General features: G+C 40.5%; 1 long non-coding RNA gene across 1 annotated transcript in view; it reads left to right on the top strand.

Annotated features, from left to right (window-relative positions):
• Positions 1 to 18,890, top strand: part of LOC103119633 (uncharacterized) — a 301,172-nt gene that overhangs the window by 134,310 nt on the left and 147,972 nt on the right. The gene's annotated exons all lie outside the window — the stretch shown is intronic.

Genomic DNA, 18,890 nt, shown 5'->3' with positions numbered 1-18,890 from the left:
AGTGTACGTGACGCGAAACGCAAGGACCGGCGTAAGGATCCTGGTTTGAGCCCCCAGCTCCTCACCTGCAGGGGAGTCGCTTCACAGGCGGTGAAGCAGGTCTGCAGATGTCACTCTTTCTCTCCCCCCTCTGTCTTCCCCTCCTCTCTCCATTTCTCTCTGTCCTATCCAACAATGACGATATTAATAACTACAACAACAAAAAAGAGAAAATAAATAAATAAATATTTTTAAAATCTTATTATTTTATTTCATTTATTACTGGATATAGACAGAAAAATAGGGAAAGAGGCAGAGAGACACCTGCAGACCTGCTTCACCACTCGTAAGGTTGTCTCCTTTGCATCCTTTTGGATGAAATTTGAGGACATCATGTTGAGTGAAATACGCCAAAAAGAGAAGGAGGATGAATATCAAGTGATCTCACTTATTACCAGGACTTAATGAAGGAGGGAACCAGGAGGGAGAGCACCAAGTGAAACATGGACTGGACATGGTATATGGCAGCAAAGCTAAGGGCTCTGGGGAGGGAGGGGAAAGAAGGAGGGGAAGAAAATGGGGGGGCTGTTACATAATGAAATTGTACATGTGTGCCAATGGCTGCACTGTAAAGTATTAGCCTCCGCAATAAAATCAATTAAACTAAATAAATAATAAATGATTATGTAATTAAATAATTGGTGTTGGGACCATTGAATATCAGCAACATATGAAAAAATAAAGTTGGTTGTGGGGGACAGTACAGGCCCTGGAAAAGGATGACAGAGGACCTAGTGGAGAGTGTATTGTTATGCGGAAAACTGAGACATGTTATGCATGTGCAAACTATTGTATTTACTGTAGACTGTAAAACATCAATCCCCCAATAAAGAAATTTAAAAAAAAGAAAAAAGAAAGTTGGATTCTTCCTAAAAAATACATATAGATATAGATATTAAACATGGATGATCAATTTAATCCTGATAGGTGTAAGTGTAAAATTTTTTAGATTGGGGGTTGGATGGTAGCAGGTTAAGCCAAGGACTGGCGTGAGGATCCCTGTTTGAGCCCCGGCTAACCACCTGCAGGGGAGTCGATTCACAAGCAGTGAAGCAGGTCTGCAAGTGTCTGTCTTTCTCTCCTGCTCTCTGTCTTCCCCTCCCCCTCAATTTCTCTCTGCCCTACCCAACAACAATGACAACAATAACAACAACAATGATAAACAACAAGGGCAACAAAAGGGAAAAAATAGCCTCCAGGAACAGTGGATTCATAGTGCAGGTATGGAGCCCCAACTATAACCCTGGAGGAAAGAAAGAGAGAGAGAGAGAGAGAGAGAGAGGGAGAGAAAGAAAGAAAAAGAGTTCTTATAAAAAGAAAAATATGAAGGGACAGAGGTAGAGAGAGAAAAAAGAGAGAGGTAGAATGAGGGAGAGAAAGAAAATAGCTCCAATATTCCTGAAGATTCCCCTTTCCATGATGCTCCCATGTGGTGGCCTAGGATTTCGAACCAGGATTAGAATATATGGTTAAAAAAAAAAAAGGACATCTCTGGGGCAGGTGTCGGCACATCTGGTTGAGTGCGCATGTTACAATGCACAAGGACCCAGGTTCATGCCCCCAGTTCCCATGGGCAGGAAGAATGTTTTGCAAGTGTTGAAACTTTAACTTAAAGGGTGGCTTAATGCTGTGTTGTAACTTGAAACCTAAAAGGGGCTTAGAGCTTCAGATTCACAGAGGGGAGCTGAGAACAGGTTTAAACAAATAGAGGCTTTATTTAGGTGAACCAGGTAAAAGATAAATATTTATCTAGGTGCTACAAAGAAGCGGCTCCATTTAAGGTTAAGTAAAAGATACACAAAATAAGCAATTATCATCAGGTGTTAAGAGTATGCTAGGTCCATAAAGTCTGAGTATAGTTATCAAAAGTTTAGTCCCATAAGTATAACAATTATCAGCTGAGGTATAGATTGCTCATGGCTGTAGAGGGGTCTTAAAAGTTTGCCAGAAGCACAGCTATATACAAGATACCGGGTACTGTACAGCAAACCCTAACAAAAGGACTTTTCAAAGTTAACTCAATTGCCAAATAATGTGATGATAACATTAACTATCGATAGTCTTTTTGAACCCTAAGATAGCAGGAACCTCACATCTCCACTATAGAGCCTCTACTTCCCCCAGTCCTGGAACCATTGGATAGGGCCCACTTTCCCGTATGCCTCTCCCAATCCATATCAAATAATATTGCATCTGCCTATCACAACCTAACCAACGCAACGATTGCAGCCTCAACATGCTTTACTTCAGATTGTGTCCAGAGACTTCATGTGTGGAATGACAACCCTTCAACTTCATTACTCAGGTGAGACCTTTCCTTTCATAGTATACTCTAATTTCATCTCAGGTGGTTCACTTTCTAACAAAGTCCCAAAACCTTGATATACACCAGTTTCTGTGAGAGAGAGCATATGTTCACACGTATCCGTAAACTACTGCAAAATATATTCCTGAAAGCAGAAGTATACTAGGGTTTGCAGTGAGTATCCCCCTAACACTTCCTCTCTACTATCCCAAGCTTTGGGTCCATGATTGCTCAACAATTTGTTTGGCTTTATATGTTAACTCTCTTTTCAGTCACCAGGTTCCAGATGCCATCAGGATGCTGGCCAGGCTTCCCTGGACTGAAGACCCCACCAATGTGCCCTGGAGCTCAGCTTCCCCAGAGACCCACCCTACTAGGGAAAGAGAGAGGCAGACTGGGAGTATGGACCGACCAGTCAACGCCCATGTTCAGCAGGGAAGCAATTACAGAAGCCAGACCTTCTACCTTCTGCAACCCACAATGACCCTGGGTCCATGCTCCCAGAGGGTTGGAGAATAGGAAAGCTATCAGGGGAGGGGGTGGGAAATGGAGATTGGGTGGTGGGAATTGTGTGGAAATGTACCCTCCTACCCTATGGTTTTGTTAATTAATCCTTTCTTAAATAAAAAAAAAAGATTAAAAAAAAGTTTGCCAGAGGGAGTTGGGTGGTAGTGCAGCGGGTTAAGCCCATATGGCGCAAAGCGCAAGGAGTGGTGTAAGGACCCTGGTTTGAGCCCCCAGCTCCCCACCTTTAGGGGAGTCACTTCACAGGTGGTGAAGCAGGTCTGCAGGTGTCTGTCTTTCTCTCTCCCTCTGTCTTCCCCTCCTCTCTCCATTTCTCTCTGTCTTATCCAACAATGATGACATAACAATAATAACTACAACAATGAAACAACAAGGGCAACAGAAGGGAAAATAAATAATTTTTTTTTTTTAAAAAAACCTTTGCCAGCTAGCAGAGTCACAGGTGTTCAGTTCCCAAGAGAAGTAGCCATGGCTGATACCTGGAACAGCCTCCACAGAGATGCCTGTGACCAGGAGAAGCAGCAGCAGCCCAAGAGCTGAGCTGTTCCAGGTCCATGCTTTTTCATACATTCCCTTGTGTGTCCCACCCCTCAGGCTGACGTCATTTGTATGCTAATTGTCCCAAACTCCCTTTGTGATCACAACATGCAAATGGTGAAGCAGTGTTGCCGATGTCTCTCTGTCTTTCCTGTTCTATGATCCCCTCCCCTCTTGATTTCTGGCTGTCTCTATCCAATAAATAAATAAAGTTAATAATTTTTTAAAAGTACATCTCCTAACCCAATAAATAGTTCATGAAATTAAGACTTTTATTTCTGTTCACATAAACACAAGCGAACCCCCATAGACCATACACAAGAAATTAGCAATACAAATCACAAACACAGCAATAACGGTATACATATTTTTCTTAGCAGAATAATGGCGATTTAAATAAAATAATATAATGTCCTAAAAAAAGTGCCAACTTGGGGAGAAGAAGACGTATTGGAGACCATATTGTTATGCCCAGAAGTTCGAGTCCCGATCTCACGCAAAGAAGACCAGAATCAGATGCAATAGCAAGAACCTATATTTTCAAGCTTAAGCTTGGGCCACTGACACCCTTCCAAGCAAAGGGAGAGTCTGCGACCCTGATCACTTCTCGTCCCACCTTTTTTTAGTTACCACAGGGTGGGCACAGGTGGAAATATCCTCATGGAACAAGTAACACCTGGCCTCGGGCCAACAGCTGCTCTCAATATTTGGGGCCCCTCTCCAACCCCACACATATAAGGTGCAGACATCTCTCGTGGAGAGATGTGTAACTGTTATAATTATGACAACAGCCTTGTACCTCAAGGTTTTGCTGGAGCTCTCAGTTTGAACATTTCCACTGCTAGCAGTAGACTCTTCCCTCTTTTTCCCTACAGAGCATGAAAGAAGTGGGGCATGGGGAAAGGAGACCAAGGAAAGGAGAGACCCCACAACACAACTGCGCCACTCCTGAAATTTCTCTTTTGCATGGTTCTCCCAGGCCAAAAAAAAAAAAAAAGTGTGAAGTTACCTACAACTCCTGCTTCAGACCTGTCAAACCCAGAGAGCAGTAGGTGAGACAAGTATGTAGCCACTATATCATGTTTCTAGAAAATCGTTATTTGTTTATTTACTTATTTTCCCTTTTGTTGCCCTTATTTAACATTGTTGTGGTTATTGATGTCGTTGTTGTTGGATAGGACAGAGAGAAATGGAGAGAGGAGGGGAAGACAGAGAGGGTGAGACAAAGACACCTGCAGACCTGCTTCACCACCTGTGAAGCGACTCCCCTGCAGGTGGGGAGCCAGGTGCTCAAACCGAGATCCTTATGCTGGTTCTTGAGCTTTGCGCCATGTGCGCTTAACCCGCTGCACCACCGCCTGACTCCCTGAAAATCATTTTTAAAAGACTTTTTAATTTAGTAATGGGAGGGAGGGAGGGAGGGAAAACCAGAACATCATTATAGCATTTGCTATGGTGGGGATCCAAAAAAAGTGTGAAATGTGCAATGTCCAGGGTGAAATATCTGCCAGATTCAAAATGACAGCTATTGGTGGTGTAACAACTGCAACCTTCATACAGGTGGGGGGTCTTCTAAACTGCTTTATGGCGATAAATCATTGACCAGTTCTAAAAGGTAAATGGAATGCAAATGACTTAAATGTACTAAGCTCAAGGCCCCAGGTTCAGTCTTCAGCACCACCATAAGCCAGATCTCGGCAATAAAAAATTAATAATTTTATTTGTGAAAAAATTAAATAAATTACTTTACCATGGAGGAATTGGGGGATAAAAAGAAGTAAAAATTCTCACATTCATTTGAACATCATTTAAACAAGAAAAAGGAACTTTTCAAAACCAAGATGGTACAGTGGTGGCTAGAGTACTGGACTCACAAGCTCTGAGGTCTCCAATTTGATCTCCAGCATTACATATACCAAAATGATGTCTGGGATTCTCATTAATAAATAATCATCTTTAGATACAATCTAATAATTATTAATTTTTTAGATAGAGGCAGAGAAAGATATGTGGTAATAGACCACAGCCCTGAAGCTTCCTTCAAAGCAGTGGGGGCTGGACTCAAACCCAGATGGTGCACATGACAGAGCAGCATGCTAACCTAGTGAGCTATTTCACAGGCTCAGTAATGACCTTTGTTAATGGGAAATTTTTATGAACAGTAGAGAAGTAGTTTCTCTCATTTTAGGAACATGATTTGTCCTTGGATGGAATTAGTGAGTCTGGATATTGTAGGATTTTACTTGAAGGCTCAGAAAGATTGGAAACTACAAGACAATAGTAAAATGGCCACAACCTGACAGGGCTTGGAATTTCTGCTGTGGCCCTGGAGCAAGGGAGAGGGCTGGTTGCAGGATGCAGGAAGGGCTTTCCCACCCTGGGAGAAGGAGCTGTGAGAGGCAGGAAGATCTGGGGGCTTTCAATCCTCCTTGCTCACTGTACATATAAGGTTGTGGATATCCCTTTGAATTAGTGTTCTCACACCCTTTGGATATATGCCTAGGAGTGGTACTGCTAGATCATAAGATAGTTCCACTTTTTAAATTTTTTAAATATTTATTTATTCTCTTTTGTTGCCCTTGTTTTATTGTTGTAGTTATTGATGTCGTCATTGTTGGATAAGACAGAGAGAAATGGAGAGAGGAGGGGGAGACAGAGAGGAGGAGAGAAAGACACCTGCAGACCTGCTTCACTGCTTGTGAAGCAACTTCCCTGCATGTGGGAAGCCGGGGGCTCGAACTAGGATCCTTATGCTGGTCCTTCCATTTTTATTTTTTAAGGATTGTTCACAGCTTTTGCATAGAGGCTGCATAGCTTGTCTTCCCATCAACAGTGTAACAGATTTTTCATTTTCTCCACATTCTGGCCAACACTTGTCATTTCCTGTTATGTTAATGAGGGTCACTCTCACAGGTGTGAGATAGTATCTCATTGTGCTTTTAATTTGCACTTTTCTATGGTAAGTGAGATGGGCCATTTTTTATATGACTGTGGACCATCTGTATATCTTCACTAGAAAGCTGTCTAATCACATATTGTGCCCACTTTAAAAATTTTTTTGATTATCTTTATTTATTGAATAGAGACAGCCAGAAATAGAGAGGGTAGGTGAGATAGAGAGGGAGAGAGAGAAACACCTGCAGACCTCCTTCACCACTTGTGAAGCTTTCCCCCTGCTTACGCGCTCTAACCTGGCTCCTTGAGCACTGTAACATGTGCGCTCAACCAGGTGCGCTAACACCCAGCTCCTTGTGCCCACTTCTTTTTTTTAAATTTATTTTTTATTTAAGAAAGGATAAATTAACGAAACCATAGGGTAGGAGGGTACAACTCCACACAATTCCCACCACCCAATCTCCATATCTCATCCTCTTCCCTGATAGGTTTCCCATTCTCTGGGAGCATGGACCCAGGGTCATTGTGGGTTGCAGAAGGTAGAAGGTCTGGCTTCTGTAATTGCTTCCCCACTGAACATGGGTGTTGACTGGTCGGTCCATACTCCCAGTCTGCCTCTCTCTTTCCCTAGTAGGGTGGGTCTCTGGGGAAGCAGAGCTCCAGGACACATTGGTGGGGTCTTCAGTCCAGGGAAGCCTGGCAGGCATCCTGATGGCATCTGGAACCTGGTGACTGAAAAGAGAGTTAACAAATTGTTGAGCAATCATGGACCCAAAGCTTGGAATAGTGGAGAGGAAGTGTTAGGAGGGTACCCACTGCAAACTCTAGTGTACTTCTGCTTTCAGGTAAATATTTTGAAGTAGTTTATGGATACGTGTGAACATATGCTCTCTCTCACAGAAACTGGTGTATATCTAGGTTTTGGGACTTTGTTAGAAAGTGAACCACCTGAGATGAAATTAGAGAATACTATGAAAGGAAAGGTCTCACCCGAGTAATGAAGCTGAAGGGTTGTCATTCCACACGTGAAGTCTCTGGACACAGTCTGAGCTGAAGCATGTTGAAGTGGCAATCATTGCATTGATTAGGTTGCGATCGGCAGATGCAATATTATTTGATATAGATTGGGAGAGGCATGTGGGAAAGTGGGCCCTATCCTAAGTTTCCAGGATTGGGGGAAATATAGGCTCTATAGTGAAGATGTGAGGTGCCCACATAATGTGCCACATAATGTGTTATTTGCTTTGTTGTTGAATCATGGGATTTTTTACATGTGTTTGATATCGGTCTCTTGGCAGATGTGTGATATGTAAATACTTTCTTCTCATTACTGGATTGTCTTTATATCCCTGAGAAATTGTCTTTCAATGTGTTCAAACTTTTCAATTTGATGTAGTTACTTTTACTTAATCATACTTTGGTTTTGCTTGCCTGTGGGTTTGGGTTTCCAAATGCATCTTTGGGTGTTAAGTTTCATTAAGTGTTTCACTGATGTTTTCTTCTATGTATTTTAGAGTTTCTGGCTGAATATTCAGATCTTTGATCCATTTTGAATTAATTTTAAGAGTATAGTATGGTGTAAGTGGTGGTGTAGTTTCATCTTTCTGAGAGGACTTCCTTTTTTATATTTATTTATTTATTTTCCCTTTTGTTATTCTTGTTGTGGTTATTGATATCATTGTTGTATGATAGGACAGAGAGAACTAGAGAGAGGAGGGAGAGACAGAGAGGGGGAGGGAAAGACAGATACCTGCAGATCTGCTTCACTGCTTGTGAAGTGATTCCCCTGCAGGAGGGGAGCCGGAGGCTCAAACCAGGATCCTTGAGCTTTGCTCAGAGGACTTCTTTTAATAGTTAATGCAAGATCAGGCTGGTAGGTGGCAAGTGCCTTTAGTTACTCTGGGTTTGAGAGCACCATTATTTCTCCCTCATATTTGAAAGATAATTTTGCAGGATAATGCCTTTGTGGCTGACATTTTTATCATTTTAAGTACTTTGAATGTGTTATTTTGCTCTTGCCTGACTCAAGAGTTTGTGATAAAAAATCTGAGGAAAACCTGACAGCCCTATTTCTTTTTTTAAAATTTATTTATTTTAAAAAAGGAGGCATTAACAAAACTATAGGATAAGAGGAGTACAACTCCACAGAATTCCCACCACCAGAACTCCGTATCCCATCCTATCCCCTGATAGCTTTCCTATTCTTTATCCCTCTGGGAGTATGGACCCAAGGTCATTGTGGGATGCAGAAGGTGGAAGGTCTGGCTTCTGTAATTGCTTCCCCGCTGAATTTGGGCGTTGACTGGTCGGTACATACTCCCAGCCTGCCTCTCTCTTTCCCTAGTAGGAAGTGGAGCTCCAGGACACATTGGTGGGGTTGTCTGTCCAGGGAAGTCTGGTCAGCATTATGCTGGCATCTGGAACCAGGTAGCTGAAAAGAGAGTTAACATACAAAGCCAAACAAAATCATGGACCTAAAGACAGCCATATTTCAATAAGTCATTTTCTCCCTTTCCCTGGAAACTTGCAGTATTTTTTTCTTTGACCTTGAGTTTTAATAGTGTTACAATGATATGTCTCGGTGTAAGGTATATGGCTTTAGAAATTTGGGTGTACTCACAAACTGTTCTGTGTGTACTTTAATTCTTTTAACTGGTATACCAAATTCTGTGGCATGGATATACACCAGTTTCTCTAATGGATTATCCTCTAACAGACATTTTTAATGTTACAAGCATTTAAAATTTTTTTAATGTTTATTTAGTTAGTCCCTTTTGTTGCCCTTGTTGTTTTATTGTTGTAGTTATTATTGCTGTTATTGATGCCATTGTTGTTGGATAGGACAGAGAGAAATGGAGAGAGCAGGGGAAGATAGAGGGAGAGAGAACAAGAGACACTTGCAGACTTGCTTCACCACTTGTGAAACAACTCACCTGCTGGTGGGGAGCCGGGGGCTTGAACCAGAATTCTTATGCCAGTCCTTGCTCTTTGTGCCACCTGTGCTTAATCCACTGCACTACCGCCTGACTCCTACAAGCATTTTTTTAAATGCACACTAAGCTTCTATGAATACCTATGTATATGTTTTATATGATCATTTTCACTTTTCTGGAATAGTGACCAAGAAATTCGACTGCTGAATCTTATGGCAGTTGGATGTTTAATTTTACTAGAAACTACAAATATATTTGCTATCTTCACCGGGGATTAGCTGTTCTAGGCTAGCTGATTTTTTTTTCCAAGTAGAAGAAGACAGAGAAACCACAGCTCTGCAATTTCGTCCAATGAGGTGGGAGCCAGGCTCAAACCTGGGCTTCACACACAACAATGCAGTGCACTGTCCAAGTGAGTTGTTTTGCCGGCCCTGCAAAACTATTTGTTAAGTGGCTATTAACATGTCACATTTGCGTTAGCTATACATGATAGACACGATTGTCTGTATCTTTACCAAAATTGATGTTGTCATTTTAAATATATATATATATATATATACACAGTTGTTCCAACAGATGTGTAATGTCTCACTGTGGTTTGCTTTTTATTTTCCTTATAGTGAATGTGGTTCCTTTGTCACACACCTATATCATTTATGTGTTCTCTGTGGTTTCTAAAATAACTGTATGTCATTATTACTGTTTATGCATGTCTCCATTTTTCAAACTAGAATTTTTTTCCTTCTTTACCAAATTATGAGATGGTTTTAAATATTATAGCCAGAATATTTGTGCTGCAAAACCGCTCCCATACTTGTGACTAAATAAGTATGAGCAGTACCTTCTAAAACACATACCTTCTAAGACAGCCCTCTCTGCTGGATGTTGAAGGTGGGGTATCTCTGCAACTCTGACACTTGTTCCTGCGGCCTCATGACCGTGACACCATGGTGCTTGTCTTGTATCCAGTAAAGAAATGTGACAGTCACTCAGGGATTTTTTTTTCCTTGGGAGAATAAAGGAGTAATTCTCAACTGCAATTAAAAAAAAATCTGGAAACTAAAATGCCAAGAATTTAGAGTTACAGTCTTCTTCATGACATGAGGCATTGTTTTCTTCATCCTGTGATCAGTTACACTGCTTTCTATTGCATTCTGCCCTCCTTAGCCTTGGAGTAGGTGGAAGGTGGAGTCAGCTTGCTTGAAGTCCACTTACTGCTACTTTCACTTTCCCGTAAGTGTGTGTTCTGAGGAGCCAGCATTCTCAGGACTAGTGTTCTCAGAACTCCAGGAAGAGTGTGGAGGGAGTGAGCAGCCCCCAGGCCTGTGAGCACCTGACCCTGCACCCTGAGCTGAGATGCAGCCCTGGTGCGTGGGCATCAGCACCCTCTTGCTCTCAGCCCTACTTCCCTAGCCAGGCACAGGTAAGTGGAAAGGGCCCTCATTGTCTGCTCATGCTGGGGCCCAGCTGGGGGGTGGGGGTGGGACTCTGTTACATGGTATGTTCCCAGGGCTTTTCCTCTTTCCTTCTCAGGACCTGAATATTTTAGAACTGATCTCATTTTAGTCTCTTTCTCTTTTGGTATTCCAACTCTCCCTTTTTTGTTTTTTTAATTTTATCTTGAGTTTATGTGTGTAAAGTAATACAATTAATGAAAACCTCTAAATAATCTGAAAACAGACTTTTAACTTATTCTTTGTGTTAGTCTGCTGAGTGTCCCATGCTCCTTCCTGAGACTATTACTAATCTTTTGTTGATTGTTAAGTGTTAGTTTAATTCCAATGTGGTCTGAGAAGATTCTTGGGATGATTTCAATGCTCTTGAATTTGCTGATGTTGTTTGTGGCCTAACATATGGTCTGTCTTTGAGAATTACCCATGTAGACTTGAGTAAAATGTGTATTCCAGTTTATTGGGATGAAGGACTCTGAAAATGTCCAATAGTTCTAGTTTATCTATCTCTTAATTTAGCTCCCTCATGTCTTTATTGATTTTCTGCCTGGATAATCTGTCAAGTTGAGAGAGTGGGGTGATGAATTCCCCTATGACTGTGTTACTGTTAATATATTGCTGTTGCTCTTTCAGCAGACGTTTGATGTGTTCGGATGGCTTCTCATTAAGTTAATAATTGTTAAGTCTGTTGGATTGACTGATCCTCTGAGCATTAAATAGTGTCCATTCCTATCTTTTTAAATTTTATCTATTTTGAAGTCTATCGTGTCATATTGAGAATAGCTGTTCATACCCTTTTATTGTGGGCCATTGGCTTGTGTGATAGTTTTCCATCCTTTCACTTTGAGTCTGTGTTTGTCTTGTTGAGTTAGGTGGGTTTCCTGTAGACAGCATATTGTTGGGTTGTGTTTTAAGAACCATCTTCCCACTCTGTGTCTTTTAATATGTGAATTCATGCCATTGACATTTATTGATATCAATGATGGAAGATATTTTAATGCTTTTCTTGTAGAGTTTTAGAGTGTTCTGATATATGACCTATTTATGGTGGTCTGACTGTTTATAGGAGACCTTTCGGAACTTATTTCAGGGCAGGCTTGGTGATAGTTGATTCCTTCAACTGTTGCTTATCTGAGAAGGTTTTTATGCCTCCATCTAGTCTAAATGACAGTCTAGCAGAATACAGTATTCTTGGTTGAAAACCTTTCTCATTGAGCACTCAGTAGATATCTTTCCATTCTCTTCTGGCCTGTAGTGTTTGTGTGGAGAAGTCTGATGCTAATCTTATGGGTTTTCTTCTGTAGGTGACTGTTTTTTTCTTACAGCCTTCAGGATCCTTTCTTTATCCTTATTCCTTTCCATTCTATATATGATGTGTCATGGTGTCTTTATGTCTGCATTAATTCTGTTTGGGACCCTCTGGGCTTCTTTATGTCTTTGATGTTGTCTAGACTAGAGAAGTTTTCAGCTATTATGGCCTGAAGAATGCTTTCTTCCTCTCCCTCTCTTTCTTCCTCTGGTAAGCCAATAATGTGTATATTGTTTCTTTTGAAGTCATGCTATAGGTATCTGTTGTTGTTTAAAGTATCTCTTAATCTATTTTTGAGATCTCTTATTTCTTTTTTAGTTGTATCTAATTCAGCCTTGATCTTGCTAATTCTGTCTTCATCCTCATTGATTCTATTCTCTCTCCCCTCTACTGTTCTGTAGTTTTTCTATTTTGTTACCCTCTTCTGATACTTTTTTAGCTTGTTCAGCTAGTTGTGTTAATAGCTCAGCTATTTCAGCTTTTAGTTCTCTAATAACATTGAGATAATTAGTGTTTTACTCCAGAGTCTCATTTGTTATTTTTGCATTTCTGGTGACAATTCTTTAAAACTCTTTACTCACTCCTGTGATTATTTCCTTAACTAGTGTTTGGATGTTGACCTCATTATTTTGTGCTTCACTCTTTGGGGGGGCTTTTAGCTGGACTCTTTTCCTGGTTAATTTCTCCAGTATTTCTTCTTGTTGGTTTAACCATTTTATATATTATGTTATGAGGTCCCTCTCAGTACTTTTCAAATTACTGATCACTCTTGCCTGGATTGACTTGTGCCTAGGTAAGGTAATTAAACTGTTCACAGTTGTGGAAGTTAACAGTTGTTTTAATAATATTTTAATTCCAGTTTTGGAGCACAGTGACTTAAAAATCCTCTTTTGTGCTTTTTCTTCCTTGTAGGCTATGGGAGTCTGAGGGCTTTTAAACTATAAGTAGGCTTCTTACCTTAATCACTGACTCCTGACCAAGAGACAAAGCAGGGTGTGGCAGTGATATTCCAGTGGTTATGCACAGAGACTCTTATAGCCCCACCACTATGCCACTGAGGTATAGATCTTCTCCTGAGTTTCCTCATTAGTTCTTTGTCCCCTGGTATCAGCATAGGGCCTCTCTGCTGCTCCTCTTCCTGATTCTGAGAGCAATAGCAATGGAGACTCAGAGTTGCACTTGGTGAGTCCCAGGGAGTTCTCTCCTCCCCTCAGCTGTGCCTCAGTTGGTGAAACAGACTGAAGGTGGTGCCTCAACTGATAAACTGCCAGACTGTTACCAGCCACCCAATCTCTCCCTAGTCTCCTCTCTGTCCACCAACCACATGTGTTTGCACTAACTGATCATCTGGTGGGTTACTGAAGTCCTTCTAGTCCTGTCCTGTTTCTGTCCCAGGTGGTCTCCTTTGGTTTTCCTAGTTGATCCGGGAGAGGAGAGAACCACATCTGCTGCTCGGGATGGTTTGTAATTGACCAAAGAGGCCATAATTAAATTATCAGTTTCTTGCCCTTACCCAGTTTTTGTAGCCCTTACTTTATATGATGAGGTTAGATTTAAAGTGATTAAGGGAAGTGAAGTAGGGGGTAAAAGAAGAAGGTAACTAGGCCTACATAGTAAATATTTGATTAGGTACTTTATGATGTCTTTCTTTTTTTTTGGTCTCCAGGGTTTCTGGTGCTCACGTGGAGTGGCTCCAACCAGGGGGTAAGCCTCCAACCTTCCCTCACCAGTTCCAGGGACTACATGACTCAGAAACGAGACATTGGGGAATATTCTGGCATGAACATTCATTTACTTGGTGATGGGTACAGGCTTATATAGAGAGTTAAACAAACAACATTTTTCACATATGTCAGAAATTACAAGTTTCTTAAAGGTCAGCTTGCCCCTATGGTAGGGAGCTGGTATGACAAGAATTGATGTGATACATAAAGATCAAAATGATTAGTCTCCATGATGCAGGCAAGTTAATTATCCAAAGGCATTTGAGAGAAGCATAGGGGTTAAACCAGTAAGGTGAGGTAGAGAAGAAGAAAAACAAAGCTTGGTGTAAATCACAGATATAAAAGAACAGAAGGAAACAAGATTTTGGGGCTTTTCACTGTCTGGTGTTGGGGAGGTGTATGATAGAGAGTGTTCTCCTTTATGATCAAAAGATGAAGTGGATGTGTGAACTTTGAGTGAACCCTAAAGCAGTTAGCCATTTAGCCTGCTAGCTGAGGAAACTAAGTATGAGAGGCTTGTAGGCTTTCTGTGAGCTTGAGAGACTAATAAGGAGAAACTGAGTCTGGGAGATTTTTCTCTCTTGGCTCATCTCTGTAAGGAGAGAGGCTAACAAGTGGGGTGTTTTTCCAGACCTCCATCTAAGGGTGGAAAATCTCCTCTAAACTCTACCAAGCTTTCACATAGTCCCACAAAGGGTTATTGCTGGTATTCCATGCCTGCACTACTACAAATCCACTGCTCCTGGAGGCTTTTCCCCCCTTTTGTTGCCTTTGTTGTTTATCATTGCTGTGGCTATTATTATTGTTATTGCTGTTGTTGGATAAGAATGAAAGAAATCAAGAGAGGAGGGGAAGACAGAGAGAGGAAGAGAAATATAGACACCTGCAAACTTGCTTAACCACCTGTGAAGTGACTCCCCTGCAGGTGGAGTCAGGGGGCTCAAACCACGATCCTTGTCCCGGTCCTTGTACTTCGCATCATGTGCACTTAACCCACTGTGCTACCACCTGACCCCTTATGGTGTCTTTCTTCTTAGGCATTTCTACTTGGTTGCTGTACTTATTTAGACTAAGTTTATTTACTGCAGACTACTGAGCACTTTTTTTTCCCTTTGGGGCATATATTTTCCCCTAACTTATGGATACATGAGCACAGGTACCCTATCCCTTAGTCCCTGGTCTATATCTAGGTTCTGTAACTTTGTTAGGGAATGCACCATTTGAAATGAAACTAGGGAGTCCCATGTGTTAGGAAAGATCTCACAAGATTATTGGAGGTGAAGGGTTGGTATCTCAGGCTTGGCATCTCTGGACACAGTCTTAAGTGAAGCATGGCAGGGTGGCACTGGTTGTACTGATTTGTTTGAGGTCATCAGAGGCAGTATCACAGGATAAGGGATTAAGGAGAGAAGCATGAAGAAATACAAGCAAAGTCTCAGAGCTACCAGGACTGGGAGAAATGTGAATTCTAAAGAGAATGAAAAAAGTTCCTTGCCATCTTAGATTTTAAGACCACAACAGATAATTAATATTATAACCAAGTTATTTGAGAGGTTGGTTTACTTTGAAAATCCCATAGTTAGAGTTTAGCATCAATGGACAAGAGCCCTCCTGGACATGATGACCATGATCTGGACAGTCACTAATCCTGGAATCAGAAGAATCAAGGAGTTGGACAGCAACAGGGAACTGGCAGCAAATTTCAGGAGGATGTCAGCTGGAGACTTCATTGTTAGGGGATGTAAGCCTTTGTGATGCTTGGGAGACTGACAAGAGGAAACTGAATCAGGAAAGCTTTTCCCTCAATGCTTGACCCCTGAAAGAGAGAGGCTGAGAGGTGGGGTGTCTTTTCAGACCTCCATCTTTGTTACAGAAGTTCCCCTATACTCTTACCATGCTTTCCCAATTATCCCACATCCATTGGTGTGGGATTTTATTTCTGGGCTTTCAATTCTGTTCTTTAGGTCTGTGTATCTATTTTTGTTCCAGTTCCAGCCTGTTCTGATTAGAATGGCCTTACAATATAGTTTGAGATCTGGGAGTGTTATGCCTCCATTTCTGTTTCTTTTTCTCAAGATTGTTTTGGTAATTATAGGTGTTTTCCGGTTTCATATAAGTGACTGTACTTTTTTTTTCTATTCTTTTAAAGAAAATTGTTGGGACTGTATGTGTATTGAATTAAATTTGTAAATGGATCTGGGTAGAATATTCATTTTATGATATTAATTCTTCAGTCGATGAGCATGAAGTATCTTTCCATATCTTTGTATCATTTTCTGTTTCCTTGAGCAGAAACTCATTGCTTTTATTACACAGGTCTTTCACTTTTTGGTCAAGTTTATTCCTAGATATTTTATTGATCTTGCTGCAACGGTGGATGGGAGTCATTTCTGGATATCCTCCTCATCTGACTTAGTGTACATAAAGAAATGCCACGGATTTTTCTACAATTGATTTTGTATCCTGACATCTTGCCTAATGATTACCAGAAGCTTTTGCTGGATTCTTTAGATTTTTCTATGTACACTGTCATATCATCTGCAAATAATGAGAGTTTGACTTCTCTTCCAATCTGTAATTCTTTCTCTAGTCTGACTGCTGTGGTGAGAACTTCCAATACTATGGTGAAGAGTAATGGTGATAATGGACAGTCCTGTCTAGTTCCCAATCTGAGGGGGAATTCTTTAAGCTTCTGCCTGTTATGTATGATGTTGGATGTAGGTTTTCTGTATATGGACTTCACTATATTATGGAATTGTCCATCTATTCCCAATTGTTGTAGTGTTTTGATCATGACCAGAAGATGGATTTTTGTCAAAAGTTTTCTCTGTTTCTATTGAGATAATCATGCAGTTTCAGTTTGCTTTTAATGATGTGGTGAATCACATTGATTAGTATACATATGCCTTGCACTCCTGGCATAAATACCACTTGATCATGATAAACAATCTTTTTAATACTGCCTTATCAGGTTGGCTAGGATTTTGTTAAGTATTTTATTTAGCATTTATGTTAATCAGAGACATTGGTCTGCAGTTTTCCTTTTCTGTTGTATCCCTATCTGCTTTTGGTGTCAGGATGATGCAAACTTCATAGAAGGTGGAAGATAGCATTCCTGTTTCTTTGATATTTTGAAAAGCTTTGAAAATATAGGTATTAACAATTTCCTATGAATGTAGAATTCATTTGTAAAGCCATCTGGTCCTGGACTTTTATTTTTGGAAGTTTCTTAATAACTGTTTTGATCTCTTTGTCTGTGATTGTTCCATTTCGATTCTGTAGTTCTTCCAGATTCTCTAGCTTGAAGCATTGCATGATATTTTAGATTTCTGAGGTGACTGTTGTGATATACCCCCCATCATTTACCATTCTATTTATTTGAGTGTTCTCCTTTTTTAATGAGTCCAGGTAAGGGTAAATTTTGATTATTTTTTCAAAGAGTCAATGTTTGGATTAATTGATCTTTTGTATGGCTCTGTTGTTTTTCATGTTGTTTATTTCTTCACTAATTTTAGTGATTTCAGTCCTTCTGGTTGCTCTGTGTTTTCTTTGTTCCTCTTATTCTAAGTCTTTAAGGCATGCAGTTAGGTCATTTAATTGAGTCTTTCCTTTTTCTCTAGTTTGTGCTTATATGCTTATAAGTATCCTCTAAGTACTGCTTTAGCTGTGTCCCAAATATTTTGGTGGCTCATATCTTCATTTTAATTTGATTATAGGAATATTTGAATTTCTTCCTTGAGCTCCTATTTGAACCAGTGGTTGTTAAAGCAGTGTGTTATTCAGTTTCTAAATTTTGTGATTTTTACTAATTTTCTTTTTGCTGTTAAGTGTTAGCTTTTGTCCACTGTGGTATGAGAATATACTTGGGATGATTTCAATGCTCTTAAATTTATTGATTTGGTCTTTGTGGGGTATCCTTGAGGATGTGCTGTATGGATTTGAAAAGAATATATATTCTAATTTCTTGGTGTAAAGAATTCTGAAAATGTTCAGGAGGTCTAAGTCTATCCATATCTTCAATTAATTCTGTTTCTTTGTTGTTTCTCTGTTTATATGATCTGTATAAGTGTAAGAGTGGTGTGTTGAAGTCTGCCACTATTACTGTGTTACCACTGATGTGTTTTGTATCTCTTTAAGTAAGTGCTTGATATATATAGATGGGACCTCATTGGGTGCATAGATGTTAATAATTGTTAAATATTGGTTAATTGATCCTCTGATCACTATGTAATGACCATGCCTATCTTTTATTACTTTATTTATTTCCAAGTCTACTGTGTCAGAGATGATAATAGTTGTTACTGCCATTTTTTGTGGTCCATTAGCTGGTATGATAGTTTTCCATCCTTTCACTTTGAGTCTATGTTTGTCTTGTTTAGTCAGTGGGATTCCTGCAGACAACATATGATTGGGTTGTTTTCTGATTCATCCCTCTACTCTGTGCCTTTTAATAGTTGAATTAAGCCACTGACATTTACTGATATTATGGATTTTAGGTATTGCAGATCCATTAGTCAACATTTTTTGTGTGTGTGTTCTGATATATGGCAAGTTCTTTGTGATGCTGTTCATGTTTATAGGAGGACTTTTAGAAACTCTTCAGGGCAGGCTTGGTGGTAGTTGCCTCCTTTAACTGTTGCTTGCTTAAGAAAGTTTATTTATTTATTTATTTTGTCTCCAGGGTTATCACTGGGGCTTAGTGCCTGCACTACAAATCCACTGCTCCTGAAGGCTATTTTTTCCTTTCTGTTGCCCTTGTTGTTTATCATTGTTGTTATTATTGTTGTTGCTGGATAGGACAGAGAGAAATGGAGAGAGGATGGGAGGACAGAGAGGGGGAGAGAAAGACAGACACCTGCAGACCTGCTTCACTGCCTGTGAAGTAACACCCCTACAGGTGGGGAGCTGGGGGCTTGAACCAGGATCCTTATGCTCGTCCTTGTGCTTTGCACCATATGTGCTTAACCCACTGCACTACCACCTGCACCCCCTCTAAGAAGGTTTTTATCCCTCCATCTAGTCTAAATGAAAATCTATCGGGGGAGTTGGGCTGTAGCACAGCGGGTTAAGTGCAGCGGGTTAAGCGCAGGTGGCGCAAAGCACAAGGACTGGCATAAGGATCCCGGTTCGAACTCCGGCTCCCCACCTGCAAGGGAGTCGCTTCACAGGCGG

This window comes from Erinaceus europaeus, chromosome 9 (genome assembly GCF_950295315.1).
Source record: "Erinaceus europaeus chromosome 9, mEriEur2.1, whole genome shotgun sequence".
NCBI lineage: Eukaryota > Metazoa > Chordata > Mammalia > Eulipotyphla > Erinaceidae > Erinaceus > Erinaceus europaeus.
This window is presented reverse-complemented; position numbering and strand designations above follow the sequence as displayed.